The sequence below is a fragment of the Schistocerca nitens genome, chromosome 6 (assembly GCF_023898315.1).
Source record: "Schistocerca nitens isolate TAMUIC-IGC-003100 chromosome 6, iqSchNite1.1, whole genome shotgun sequence".
Lineage (NCBI taxonomy): Eukaryota > Metazoa > Arthropoda > Insecta > Orthoptera > Acrididae > Schistocerca > Schistocerca nitens.
The window spans coordinates 331,313,754-331,329,506 of NC_064619.1; the positions used below are offsets into that span (position 1 = coordinate 331,313,754).

The 15,753-nt window shown below is 46.0% G+C and overlaps 1 protein-coding gene across 1 annotated transcript in view; it reads left to right on the plus strand.

Moving 5' to 3' along the window:
* The window catches only part of LOC126263347 (band 4.1-like protein 4A), a 691,823-nt gene that overhangs the window by 171,812 nt on the left and 504,258 nt on the right, over positions 1-15,753 (plus strand). The gene's annotated exons all lie outside the window — the stretch shown is intronic.

Consider the following 15,753-nt stretch of genomic DNA (forward strand, 5'->3'; position numbering starts at 1 on the left):
CGCGCTTTGAAGCAGCAGACTCACTTTTGCGAAACGGGCCCCCATTAAAGGAGATTAAAACGGGCCGGCCAGGGCAGACTCCCTGCGGCCGGCGGATCACCGGCCGACAGCTAATTTCTGCTCGTCCGCCAGTCTACCCTGCTCTACCCTAGCCTCCGGTTTTAAGAACTCGCGGCACTTTGTGGCCCGACGCGCGCTGAAAGGTCCGCTAAGCTGCAGCCGCCGTAGCTTTGAGCCTGTGCGCGAGGGCTCGTGACGATAAGAATCAAACAAGCAATATCCGGTTGAGTCGCTCCGCACACATTCCTCTTTAAAAGTTTATCCAAAAAGTTACATTTGTACGAGCAGACGTTAAATGTAGAGAACTGAAAATTCTCTCGAAATGTAAACGGTATAGCAGCTTTTGGCTTTACAATAGGAGGCACATACATTATATAAATATCTGGAATAGCAATGTGTTCAGGTAGTAAATGGAACAAACACGCAGTAGATGCGCAGAAAACGCAATTGTTTATATTTTTATACGACACGAGTAAACTGCGGCGTACATACAAAAGAAACTGCAAAACAGCTATAAGACTTCTACGGGAATGCAGGGTCTACATCGAGTTGAGCTGTTACGGGATATTAAGCAAATAGAAAGGGCCAACGTGAATGATCGCTGACTTATTTGTCACAGGAAGCGTGGAACACAAACGCTGAAACATCTCAACTCACAAAACAATCGAACAAAAAGGCCCACTAATGGACAGAATTAAACGTTATTAAAAAGGTAGCTGTTAACAATGGTTCCATTACAGATCTCATTAACAAACTGCTGCTTAAGAAGGATAATAAAAGAAAGAAAGAAAGAACTGAAGAAAAAGCGAAGCTTCAAGCGTACGTGTTATATTATGGAACTATCTCAAAATAGATAGTCCACATTTTTAAGCCTCACTGCGTCAAACTAGCGCTTCAGACAATCAATTTAGTGAAGTACCGTCTGAAACATGCCATCGGTAACAAATTAGAAAGGCCGAGAAGAAATAAAATACAGTGCACGTCCTTGATGCAGACTATAGTGGACAGAAGGGAAGAACTTTTGGGACACATCCAAAATACTCAAAGATGTTTTGAGACATGAATAACGACTAGTCAGCAGTTCTTAACCGTGTGTATATGTAGTATTTATTTAGCACAGTATGTAATAAACGCTTTGACGGTCATACTCTTGTCGTCTATGTGCTCTCCTCGAATCCTGCATCTTGGCATTTTTCTTTCTTTTAAATATCAGTGGATCTTACAGTGTAGGCTTTCACGGCCGATATTGTCTTGACTTAAAACTTCCGGGCAGATTTATATCGGTACACAAAGAGAACTGTTAACATCCGTCTTGTTGAACATAAGAGGAATTGCCGCCTGGGTCTCATGGATAAATCGGCCGTAGCAGAACATGTTTACCGGGAAAGTAATCATAAATAACATTCGGCGAGACGAGCGTCATGTCTAAAACTTCGCATTATTATGCACGCATGTATAGAGAGGCTATCGAGATTGATAAACACCGTAATAATTTTAACAGGAATGTGTTAAATTGTCTAAAATTCGGATGTCAGCGTTGCACCGGAAGCGTGGCGATTGATTACTTTCAATCAAGAATGTTGGCATTACTAGAGACAGTCTCAAAGCCGACGCCACGTGATCGATAGTGGCGCGTCCTGCACTGCCTATATAATTAGCGCTTCCTCGAGTTCTCTTAGCAGTTGGCCGCTTTAACTCGGGGGATGTCTCCCGCAGTTTGACACGAAACGTCAGGGTAGAGTTTTATAATCGACCATGGCCTCTCTCCCCGGAAGTTTAAAGTGAAGAATATCAGTGGATATTGTAACGTTTCGTTCGCTAGTATTTCTTCATGAATGAGTTGTCGATTATTCATTGAATCTGTGTGATTCGGCTGTTTTTACACCTACACTATGTGATCAAAGGTATCCGGACACCTTGCTTACAAGTCCGAGGCGCACTCCATCGGTAATGCTGGAATTCGATATTGTGTTGGCCCATCCTTAGCCTTGATGACAGCTTCCACTCTCGCAGGCATAGGTTCAATCAGGTGCTGGAAGTTTTCTTGGGAAATGGCGCCTCATGTTTCACGGAGTGCTGCACTGATGAGAGGTATCGATGTCGGTCGATGAGGCCTGGCACGAATTCGGTTTTCCAAAACATCTCAAAGGTGTTCAATAGGATTCAGGTCAGGACTCTGTTCACGCCAGTCCAATTCAGGGATGTTATTGTCGTGTAACCACTCCGCCACAGGCCGTGCATTATGAACAGGTGCTCGATCGTGTTGAAAGATGCAATCGCCATCCCCGAATTGCTCTTCAACAGTGGGAAGCAAGAAGGTGCTTAAAACATCAATGTAGGCCTGTGCTGTGACAGAGCCACGCAAAACAACAAGGGGTGCAAGCTCTCTCCGTGTAAAACACGAACACACCATAACACCACCGCCTCCGAATTTTACTGTTCGCACTACACACGCTTCCAGATGACGTTTTGTGGCCATTCGCCGTACCCACACCCTGCCATCGGATCTCCACATTGTGTACCGTGATTCGTCACTCCACATAACGCTTTTACACTGTTCATTCGTCCAATGTTTACGCTCCTTACACCAAGCGAGGCGTCGTTTGGCATTTAACGGCGTGATGCCGCTCGACCATGAAATCCAAGTTTTCTCACCTCCCGCCTGTCATAGTACTTGCATTGGATCCTGACGCAGTTTGGAATCCGTGTGATTGTCTGGATAGACGTCTGCCTATTACACATTACGACCCTCTTCAACTGTCGGCGGTCTCTGTCAGTCAACAGACGAGGTCGGCCTGTACGCTTTTGTGCTATACGTGTCCCTTCACGCTTCCAGTTCACTATCACAACGGAAACAGTGGACGTAGAGATTCTAGTAGTGTGGAAATCTCGCGTACTGGCGTATGATACAAGTGACATCCAGTTATCTGACCACGTTCGAAGTCCGTTAGTTCCGCGGAGCGCCCCATTCTGCTCTCTCACGATGTCTAATGACTACTGAGGTCGCTGATATGGAGTACCTGGCAGTAGGTGGCAGCACAATGCATCTAATATGAAAAACGTATGTTTTTGTGGGTGTCCGGATAGTTTTTTTTTCACATAGTGTAAGAGTTTTTCATTTAATTGACGTCTCTTGATGACTTACTCATGCATGGCAGGCAAAAATATAGTAATTATTCCGTTAATTAAATTGAAAATAATTAATAACAAACATTATACTTACGACGCATGTGACAAACTGCTTTCTCACCACTTGGAGCGTTAGTGTTGCTCCAGCTGTCAAGCGGTAACAATTTTCGCACCAGGGAGCGTCATGATTCTATGTATTAGACTGTGGCATAGGTATGTCAACATTTTCTTCGGTCAGAGATAAACTCTACTTAGCAGACATAAACTGTCTTCATTTATAATATTGCAGGAAAAAAGAAATGAAACGAAACTCTTTTATCAGTCACCAAGACTTACTAGAAACCACACTGCACTGAGTATTACATTGCTCCTAAAGCAACAACGAAAAGCACAGCGAAACTGAGCGTGTAGCTTAGCTTTAGGGTAGAAAAGGAGGATCAAACAGCTCTATGTTAATTAAGCGAGGGTTGGCGAACTTAAAATCAAAATACAGTGTGGCCCAAAAAAATGAATATTCCTTTTAATAGCTCATAACATCGAAATTAAGTGACACAAATGTCTCATTTTCGGTGGAAGTGGAACTTAAAGTTCGAGTTATTGAAATCAGTGTAGGCGTTCGAAGTAGACACCGTTAACGTCCACACGCAGGTGATGCCGCTCAACTGATGCACGAACTACTGACTGGAACGTATCCAGATGGATATCTGCACAGAAACGTTCGGTTCATTGTGGAAGTTCATCCAATGTGCGTGGCTTTTGTCGATTGGCGACGCCCTTTAGTTTTCCTCTTTGGTAAAAGTCCAGAGGCGTTAAGTATGGAGAACGTTGCGGATACTGGGCAGCTTCTCTACGGCCTATCCATCATGCGGGTAGATTTTCGTTTAGGTTTTCCCTCACACGATTATGGTGGTGGGATGCAGCATCTTCCTGAAAGTAAAATCTTTCGTTCCGATAGAACTCAGGGATGGCAGGTAGAATTCATGTCTAAAGATTCTCTAGATCCACTTCAGAAGTAACTGTGCCATCATAGAAGAACGGCCCATTCAAATATAGATAAGATGATCCACACCACGTTTACTCCCGGTAATTTCGCGGCTTTGTCCACACTTACGTGAGAATTTACGGTCACAGCAGACGCAATTGTGGCGGTTTACTGTGCCATTGAGTTTAAATTGAATTGTGCCTCAACAGACCAAATAATCATCTCTACAAAACACTTCATTGTTATGCATCGTGCCTAAAGCCACTCGCGATACTCCATTCTACGATCTGTGTTGCCGTCGTTGTTTGCATATATCAATCTTGGTTTGCAGCACTTGGATTTCGCAGCTTTCAAAATGCGCTGAAGACTGTAGCGACTCTTCCTGATTTCACTCTGAGACTTTTGAGGTGAGCGAGCGAATTGTAACAGAGCACGAGGGTCCGTTGGACTTTAACTGTTCTAGGTCGTCCAGATCGTTGTCTGTGTGCGTCTGCAACACAGCCTTGAATCTCTTTTCCCCTTTGGCGTTGATCTCCATTAACGTTTTCGTACGTAATGTACCATTTCCTGCCTCGTGATGACTGGGTGTTGTGTGCTGTCCTTAGGCTAGTTAGGTTTAAGTAGTTCTAAGTTCTAGGGGACTGATGACCATAGATGTTAAGTCCCATAGTGCTCAGAGTCATTTTTTTTTTTGTACCATTTCAAAACTTACTGCCATTCATCGAATGTTAGCCTTACACCTCTCGTGATTCCTCACGTAACTGAAAATAAACAAAACAACGCTTATTTGACGACTATCACGTACCAAAACAACGTTTATGTGGCGACTACCACGTACAAGTCCAAAACTAAAAGCCTTTGTGGTGTCTGCCAGAACGTAAAATCTAAATTCCGTCCACATGCCCTGGCAGCCCCGTGCTACCAGCCGACTGCCGTGTCATCTGCGAGATGCGTTGCTGGATGCGGTATGGAGGGACGTGTGGTTAGCACGCCGCTCTCCCGCCCGTTGTCAGTTTTCGTGATCCAGAGCCGCTACTGTTCGGTCAAGTAGCTCCTGAGTTGGCATCACGAGGCTGAGTGTACTGCGCTCCAGTGCTCTCACAAAAGGACAAATCCCTGTCAGTACCGGGTGTCGAATCCGGGTCCTCTGCATGGTAGTCAGCCGTGCTGACCGCTCCGCTACAGAGGCGAACTGCTGCCAGAACAATAAACTGTTAAAAATGAGACGGTTCCGTCAATTAATTAGGAAGTTATGGACACTTAAACAGTGTAGCGGAGACCAAGGTATATTTAAGAGGGATCATTTTCGATTTTTTTTACATTTTTTTGGTTAGATTTATTGTGTTTAAAATTATTTCGTCTTATTATTAAAGTATAACTTGGTGTATATGTACCCCTAACTGAACATTACATTTAAGAGTGCAAAAGAATTTTATATACACTCCTGGAAATGGAAAAAAGAACACATTGACACCGGTGTGTCAGACCCACCATACTTGCTCCGGACACTGCGAGAGGGCTGTACAAGCAATGGTCACACGCACGGCACAGCGGACACACCAGGAACCGCGGTGTTGGCCGTCGAATGGCGCTAGCTGCGCAGCATTTGTGCACCGCCGCCGTCAGTGTCAGCCAGTTTGCCGTGGCATACGGAGCTCCATCGCAGTCTTTAACACTGGTAGCATGCCGCGACAGCGTGGACGTGAACCGTATGTGCAGTTGACGGACTTTGAGCGAGGGCGTATAGTGGGCATGCCGGAGGCCGGGTGGACGTACCGCCGAATCGCTCAACACGTGGGGCGTGAGGTCTCCACAGTACATCGATGTTGTCGCCAGTGGTCGGCGGAAAGTGCACGTGCCCGTCGACCTGGGACCGGACCGCAGCGACGCACGGATGCACGCCAAGACCGTAGGATCCCACGCAGTGCCGTAGGGGACCGCACCGCCACTTCCCAGCAAATTAGGGACACTGTTGCTCCTGGGGTATCGGCGAGGACCATTCGCAACCGTCTCCATGAAGCTGGGCTACGGTCCCGCACACCGTTAGGCCGTCTTCCGCTCACGCCCCAACATCGTGCAGCCCGCCTCCAGTGGTGTCGCGACAGGCGTGAATGGAGGGACGAATGGAGACGTGTCGTCTTCAGCGATGAGAGTCGCTTCTGCCTTGGTGCCAATGATGGTCGTATGCGTGTTTGGCGCCGTGCAGGTGAGCGCCACAATCAGGACTGCATACGACCGAGGCACACAGGGCCAACACCCGGCTTCATGGTGTGGGGAGCGATCTCTTACACTGGCCGTACACCACTGGTGATCGTCGAGGGGACACTGAATAGTGCACGGTACATCCAAACCGTCATCGAACCCATCGTTCTACCATTCCTAGACCGGCAAGGGAACTTGCTGTTCCAACAGGACAATGCACGTCCGCATGTATCCCGTGCCACCCAACGTGCTCTAGAAGGTGTAAGTCAACTACCCTGGCCAGCAAGATCTCCGGATCTGTCCCCCATTGAGCATGTTTGGGACTGGATGAAGCGTCGTCTCACGCGGTCTGCACGTCCAGCACGAACGCTGGTCCAACTGAGGCGCCAGGTGGAAATGGCATGGCAAGCCGTTCCACAGGACTACATCCAGCATCTCTACGATCGTCTCCATGGGAGAATAGCAGCCTGCATTGCTGCGAAAGGTGGATATACACTGTACTAGTGCCGACATTGTGCATGCTCTGTTGCCTGTGTCTATGTGCCTGTGGTTCTGTCAGTGTGATCATGTGATGTATCTGACCCCAGGAATGTGTCAATAAAGTTTCCCCTTCCTGGGACAATGAATTCACGGTGTTCTTATTTCAATTTCCAGGAGTGTAGTTTCAAGTCGAGCGCGTGAACGTGCCCTAGATATTACAGAACAGAATAATTAGGAAAGAAACACGTTACTAAAATTATAAAATATGTGTTGTTGGCAGTAAACAATACTACAGGCTTGCTTGCACCAGTTAACACGATAAAATACAGAAATTTTTCTGTCAGTAAAAAAAGTTTCTGGCCAACTTCCACCCGATAATATAATATGACATACATATAAGTTTGATTGTTAATTAAAGGACTGTTCATCATATTCATTGTCCAAATTGCAATTTATCGACACAAAAATGTGTTTCCTGTGGCACAATCGTTGCGAGCCCACCTTTTACATCAAAGGCACTCGGCCCACTCTTGACTTCATTTTGATTGGTTGTATCATTTCAAGTAGTAAATACAAAGGCAGTTTTCATCCTCTTCAGTAGACTGTTGCGGATTTAATGGGAAGAATGATGAACTGGATGGGTCACTCGTTGAGATGTTAGTTCTTGCTAACAGACGCTTTGGAGGGGTTAGTTTGTGAGAGGAGATTGAGAGGAAGGAGGAGATACAAGATGATAGACGAAATAAAAGGGAACGGAAATTAGGTGAACCTGAAGATACTGGCAGAAGACAGGAGAGAGTTACCACGTGAAAACCTGCCTTTGGGTAAAAAACTTATGTATTAGAAGGAGACCTATCATTGTTTTTCTTTGTTATTGCTTGTAGTAGTTGCTTGCCCTTATCAGCCCTTGGTTCCATGTAAATAATTTTTTCTGCGTGAGATTCGTAAGGTTCAGATATTCTTTTTTAGTAACTTCGATTTTCTGTTCTCCTGTGCCTTCATTGTTTTTTTTTTTAAAAAAAGATTGCGTTTCCAACTGCTATTGTCTTTAAATTTCCTTGACTGGGGTATCAGTTAAGATGGCAATGCAAAATAGTGCGTGAACATATCGCAACAGAACTGCGTAAACTTGCGCCATCGTCATGTTTGACTTAGTTTCGAAAGCAGAATAGTAGCTTCAAAAATGGTTCAAATGGCTCTGAGCACTATGGGACTCAACTGCTGTGGTCATAAGTCCCCTAGAACTTAGAACTACTGAAACCTAACTAACCTAAGGACATCACACACATCCATGCCCGAGGCAGGATTCGAACCTGCGACCGTAGCAGTCGCACGGTTCCGGACTGCGCGCCTAGAACCACGAGACCACCGCGGCCGGCAGTAGCTTCACTCTTTCAAATCATAGAAATGTACTTTGTAAAATAGAATAATCTCTTGTAAACGAACACATATTTGTGTATTGTCAATTCCAAAACATATGCTCCCAAGTAGCTAGATATTTGAGTATACATACCTAGTACAAAAATGCAAACATGTTCTTCGCCCTAAGACGCTCACTCAGCCAGTGCTTTGAAGTTTGTTGAGGGCCCTCGGTAGATGGCAATACTTATCTTCCATTATCGGTAGTGCTCTAGCAAGAATGGTTCCCGAGAAAATTGCTCTGTTTAAAGGAGCCTCTTCCGTTCCGTAAACGTACCCCGGTCTCCTCTACACAATTTTTCGGGGCCCTCTGTATATTCCACTGTTAGTACGTTGCAGGGTAACGTTTATGAATGTGCCCCTCATTTCCCAACGTAGGCACGGGATGTGTCTCCTGTCTTCCTTGTGTGTCACCTCTTTCTTCCCTAAGGCATTCGTGAACTGTAGTATGCTGTGCTTAAGCAAGGGAACATGATACGAATTTCACAAGAAAGGGAATATACTTCCGTTTTCGTCTATGCTCTTGAGGTGTGCATTGGTTTTCAACACTGACAGAGCTGAACATGACTTACCGTCAGCTAGATTCCCTCAACAATCGTGCTTTAGTGGTGGCGCTGGCGGTAGAACCTCGGCCCAAGAGTTAAGACGCGGATTTTCTGCTGTCCTGTCCCGCTGTGTTTGCGGACGGCCGGGGTGAGGGCACCAGGGGAACCCCCGCGTGGCCAGTCCCAGCTCCCTCCTACCCTTCCTCGCTGCGTCATTTCCGGGGGAAATGGCGCGGCCGATCGCAGGAGCGTAGATTGAGCCGTTACGGCAAAGTGGCCGGCGCGCGCTCCAGTAATGAACACAATTATTGCCACGAAATATGCTCGCCGAGAAAAGAACTCGCATATACGCAATGAACCAACTCCGAGATAACGTTTCAACTCCAGTTTAATGCAGATTGCACAGTCTCATCTTCTTGCTGGCTTACGGCCTAAAGTTTAGGTAAACTGTTCTCCGGGCTGAGAAGCCTGTACGGCTCTGGGACAGCCATTACACAACGTAAGACCCCTGTTTTTCTTTACACAGCGACTTTTTGCTCGTGTTGCGTTCGGGCTATGAAATCCGGATAAACTTGCACAACAGGAGAAAATTGAAGTGCCCCTCTCTACTACCAGTAAATTTCTCTGGCATTTTATTTCATTTTTATAAGTGTGGTTTCTGTTCTTTTGGACATATCCAAAACCAGGATTTCCAGCTTATCACGAGCGGCCGCCTTGAACACTTTTGCTGTCCGAGAACGCTTCCCAAGCAACCCAAATATCCAAATGTCGCATACTCCTTACACAGTATCCGCTGTCCATAACCTCATTGCTTGCAAAATGACTCTGAGCACTATGGGACTTAACATATGAGGTCATGAGTCCCCTAGACGTAGAACTAATTAAACCTAACTAACCTAAGGACATCACACACACCCATGCCCGAGGCAGGATTCGAACCAGCGATCGTAGCAGCAGCGCGGTTCCGGACTGAAGCGCCTAGAACCGCACGGCCACAACGGCCGGAACATTGCTTGCAGCCTCACATGATTCCTGCAGGAAGTCGAACGAAGAAAACACTTGCGCTGAAGGTGTCATTATTTGCCGTCAAGGCGAATATACTTACAGTGAGGTGTCAGTGCTTTAAGACGGGACGTGTTCTTGGATAGCCGAAGTTGTTGGGGCGACCACACGCGATATACGAGAAACCGGAATAGAGTCCTGGTCTGACACACATTTTCACTTGTCGCCACTAGATTCATTTCAGTGGACGATTGCAGGCGATATCGGAATTTCCCTTTCGTCATTTCATTTCTTCTACACTCCTGGAAATTGAAATAAGAACACCGTGAATTCATTGTCCCAGGAAGGGGAAACTCTATTGACACATTCCTGGGGTCAGATACATCACATGATCACACTGACAGAACCACAGGCACAGAGACACAGGCAACAGAGCATGCACAATGTCGACACTAGTACAGTTTATATCCACCTTTCACAGCAATGCAGGCTGCTATTCTCCCATGGAGACGATCGTAGAGATGCTGGATGTAGTCCTGTGGAACGGCTTGCCATGCCATTTCCACCTGGCGCCTCAGTTGGACCAGCGTTCGTGCTGGACGTGCAGACCGCGTGAGACGACGCTTCCTCCAGTCCTAAACATGCTCAATGGGGGACAGATCCGGAGATCTTGCTGGCCAGGGTAGTTGACTTACACCTTCTAGAGCACGTTGGGTGGCACGGGATACATGCGGACGTGCATTGTCCTGTTGGAACAGCAAGTTCCCTTGCCGGTCTAGGAATGGTAGAACGATGGGTTCGATGACGGTTTGGATGTACCGTGCACTGTTCAGTGTCCCCTCGACGATCACCAGTGGTGTACGGCCAGTGTAGGAGATCGCTCCCCACACCATGAAGCCGGGTGTTGGCCCTGTGTGCCTCGGTCGTATGCAGTCCTGATTGTGGCGCTCACCTGCACGGCGCCAAACACGCATACGACCATCATTGGCACCAAGGCAGAAGCGACTCTCATCGCTGAAGACGACACGTCTCCATTCGTCCCTCCATTCACGCCTGTCGCGACACCACTGGAGGCGGGCTGCACGATGTTGGGGCGTGAGCGGAAGACGGCCTAACGGTGTGCGGGACCGTAGCCCAGCTTCATGGAGACGGTTGCGAATGGTCCTCGCCGATACCCCAGGAGCAACAGTGTCCCTAATTTGCTGGGAAGTGGCGGTGCGGTCCCCTACGGCACTGCGTAGGATCCTACGGTCTTGGCGTGCATCCGTGCGTCGCTGCGGTCCGGTCCCAGGTCGACGGGCACGTGCACCTTCCGCCGACCACTGGCGACAACATCGATGTACTGTGGAGACCTCACGCCCCACGTGTTGAGCAATTCGGCGGTACGTCCACCCGGCCTCCCGCATGCCCACTATACGCCCTCGCGCAAAGTCCGTCAACTGCACATACGGTTCACGTCCACGCTGTCGCGGCATGCTACCAGTGTTAAAGACTGCGATGGAGCTCCGTATGCCACGGCAAACTGGCTGACACTGACGGCGGCGGTGCACAAATGCTGCGCAGCTAGCGCCATTCGACGGCCAACACCGCGGTTCCTGGTGTGTCCGCTGTGCCGTGCGTGTGACCATTGCTTGTACAGCCCTCTCGCAGTGTCCGGAGCAAGTATGGTGGGTCTGACACACCGGTGTCAATGTGTTCTTTTTTCCATTTCCAGGAGTGTATCTTAATTCGCATCACACTTGCTTGCTTCGTGCATTCTTCTAAAGTTCAGAATGTGGCGAAGACGTTCACAAACAGAATCAAACATCGAACTTTCCTAAGGACAGTCGTAAAGTTTTCATTAACGCCTTTGAAACAACCAAACTGCCAAAATGAAAGTTAGTGATCGTGTTAGACCTTCTCTACATATCTACGTATCCACGCTTCAACGCCTCTTTCTTTTCGTAGAAAGGTTTCCATCTCCAAAATCACGTTGTCATAATTCTGGAAATGAATGCCACGCAATGGCTTGTTCAGCCGAGGAAACAGGAAGAAGCCAATGGGTGTGTGATGTCGAGAGAATAAGGCTGGGCTCTGAGCACTATGGGACTCAACTGCTGTGGTCATAAGTCCCCTAGAACTTAGAACTACTTAAACCTAACTAACCTAAGGACAGCACACAACACCCAGCCATCACGAGGCAGAGAAAATCCCTGACCCCGCCGGGAATCGAACCCGGGAACCCGGGCGTGGGAAGCGAGAACGCTACCGCACGACCACGAGATGCGGGCGAGAGAGAATAAGGGAGGGGAGAGAAAATATCACAGACCATAGAAGCACCGCATGTGACTGTGTCGTGTGCAGAATGAGCTGGAGCGTTGTCGTGAAGCGAAAATGAACCCAAGGACAGCTTTCCGCAACGCTTCGTGTTGACATCCTGCCGTAATGTCGTCAGGAGATTTCGGTGGTACACTCCTGTGACGGTTTGCTCCATACAAGCATCATATGTTAGCTTCTAGCCCTGTGTGGATAATTCCATATGTTTTCTCTTCGTGCTTTCGTCCTGTGTTTCGGAGTCAATTGACACAAGCAGTACACGTTGGTGCTGCACACACATTTCATCTGTATCGGCTTGACACAGGTGCAACATTTCCTCTGCTGCCGCGGTTCGGCGCACTGTTTGAATGGAGAGAGCAGTCGCGGAACAAAGCGAGCGGCGACCTTTCTGAAGTTCAAAGAGTCGTGCGGGATGTTTAAAGCCGATCAGTGATTGATTTTGCCCTTTTCCATCGTCAGCTCATGTGCGATACACCGGTCTTAGAGCACCAGGGTCTCTATCTGTCTCGTTTTTCCCGCTTCCTCACAGTATTCTCATTCTTCGTCATTCAGTCTTGTCTGACTAAAGTGGAAGCGTATGCAACCCCTAACCAATGTCATATGGTGGCGCGCTGTTGCCACACATATCCGCCAACATAGAAGGGATTGATGGAGCACTGTTCCCCTTCCAATGCAGAGAGCGATCAATGCTATACACCAGCAAGCTTCCACCATCGTTCAAAAACTATAAGTGTAGCCTAGTACACATGGCTCATATAGTGTCCGACAGCTTACAGAGTGAACTGATACACTTGGAAGAAATAGGAATTGATATACAAAACAACAAATTAAGATGGTTCTGAAGAGCGTACGTGAGACCAAACAAAGGAAGAGCAAGAAGAAAATGATGTGAAGTCTACGTTCTTCTTACCATTACTTAAAATTGCAAGAATAATGAAGACGCGTAAAATGGATATGACCTTCCTTCCGCCAGCCAAGAAGGCAGCTCTTCTGGGAACTGTGATGGATGTTCTGCTTTAATGAAAAGGTACACAGGACAAATAATACGCACTGTAAAAGAACGTTACTTTGAACACCAATATACACCCACCTTTAGCAGCCTAATGAATTAGCGGTGTCTTAACAAGTTATTTCCATGTATTACGGAAATGTTAATATACTGGCCACAGCCTCATCCTTATAGGATTCAGTGATCAAGGAAGCTATGGAAATACACACAGCCTCCTCAACCGAGGCTAGGGTTTTCAACACGACAAATCATGGGAATCATGTTACGTCTGCTCTCTCAAATGAAATATTCTTTCTTCATGTCATTCATAATTATCAACAACACGCTTTGCGAGCGCTGTGGATTCGCTGATTCTGCGTCGCTTTGTTCTGCTTTTACCGCATCAAGTTTAATCTATGACTGATGCTCTTATTATCAAAAGTGTTGTCTCTGACGCACTCACGTTTAGTCCACAATGCGTAAAGTGATTTAAAAACGTGCATGCGACTCACCTTGAAAATGGCTTGAAAGGATGTCAGATGAAACATCGGAACATGAATTAAAAATATCCCGAAATGATGGAATATTCGTTCCGTCGGCAAAATTTCACGAAACACAAATAAAAATTACATTATCTTACTTTATTTTTTGGCAAGAGAGAATTCAAATTTTGCTGTTACCCATCGTATGATCTCGAGAAAGTGTAAACAACAGTTTGATACAGACTTACCGGCAACCCAAGATACTCCACTGTCACGTAATTTTACTATCAAGCACCATTGCTTTTGGACTCTAAGTGCGACCTCATCTCCTGCGTATTTCAAGCAAATATCAGTTTTGCACAGAAACGACTGGGCTGAAATGTTGGAGATGAGTTTCTTAGTGTGTTTTCATTTGCTGTATAGGGTTAACGAGATTAAATTTCTCTGGCGTCATAGATTCTTACTATTCTTTCCAACCCACTGTCGTTAGACTTTTTATTTGCATATCATAGGAAAAAACATGCAAAGTTACACAATTATTAGCGCAGACAGTCAAACCGTACTGTCGACAGAAACTGCGTTTACGCTATCTTACAGAATTATAACGCAAATATCTGTCGGAGTTAGGTAAGAACTTTTTATGTAAAGCCAAAGATAGCTCCAGCAAAGAAAAACTTGCAACCATGTGTTGGAAACCATTTCAGCAACTTTTTTTGACTTAACTCGTAATAATAGACTCCTGTATGCTCTACAGCAACCAATATTGTTTATTATGTGACCCTTTGGACCAATGTCACCTGTTCTACGCACAGAAGGTGACCACGTAATAGTTAAAATCTAGACCTGCTGTAATAAAACAATGGATTTCGCGATCGATTGCTGTTTTTCATCCATTATTTAACGTCATATTTTCCTGTTCTTCACCAGTAACTATTCTTCAAGTTGCTTTTAATTTCACAGATTTGTTGTTCTGTTCAGTTTTTGGCTTCGTGTCTTAGGCAGTGCCGGCCGTAGTTGCCGAGCGGTTCTAGACGCTACAGTCTGGAACCGCACGACCGCTATGTCGCAGGTTCTGATCCGGCGTCGGGCATGGATTTGAGTGATGTCCTTAGGTTAGTTAGGTTTAAGTAGTTCTAAGCTCTAGGGAACTGATGAAGAAGTTAAGAAGATGATGAAGAAGTTAAGTCCCATAGTGCTCAGAGCCATTTGAACCATTTTTTGTCTTAGGCAGTGCAAACATATTTCAGTTTTCTGTGTTCTTCAGGTGACAGGAGTGTTCTGCATGTCCGGATATTGCCTGAATATATTCTGTAGGATTCGACCGTACTTAAACAGTGCCACCGGGTTTATTCTCTTTAAAAACAAGCGTATGAAGTGAGCAGACTGCGCTGTTTCATCCTGTTCGTGAGATTCTGATTTCACGGTCGGCTAACGTTAGGCTGGCAGAGATAACAAAATAATTAGGTTTCTGTTAACGCAGAAATGAATTCACAAAATTATCGAAATGGTTATTTCGTTCCTGCTGCAAAAGGTCATTTGCAAATAAAAGGTGTAATGAAATAGTAATTCACAACGATATTTGACATGAATATGCAATACCGTTTATGTGTTATGAAAATGCTGTACAGTGGCATTCATCAAGAATTTCATTTCGGCGGTCACAGCGAACCTCGAAATACAAAGGGGTTTTCATGCGTATGGCATTCTCTCATTCACAGTTTATACGCTTTTAAATTTATTTGTCTTACTGAAACCTTTCTTCCTCACTTGCATATGCGATACACATAAAGCGAATCACTGATATTTCTCTTTGTTGCTGTCTCCACTCCCCCCCGTCCACTCTCTCTCGCTCTCTCTCTCTCGCTCTCTCTCTCTCTCTCTCTCTCTCTCTCTCTCTCTCTTTCTCACACACACACACACACACACACACACACACACACACATATATATATATATATATATATATATATATATATATATATATATATATATATATATATACGCACACACAAGCAATTATTCATACACACACTATGTTTATGTAGATGGTAGATGGCATCCCTCAATACCTCACTAAATCATTTGACAATTTCCCCTATTTACAGAGCAGCTGCTACAACAGGGACCATCTTCGCCCATTACTCTAAA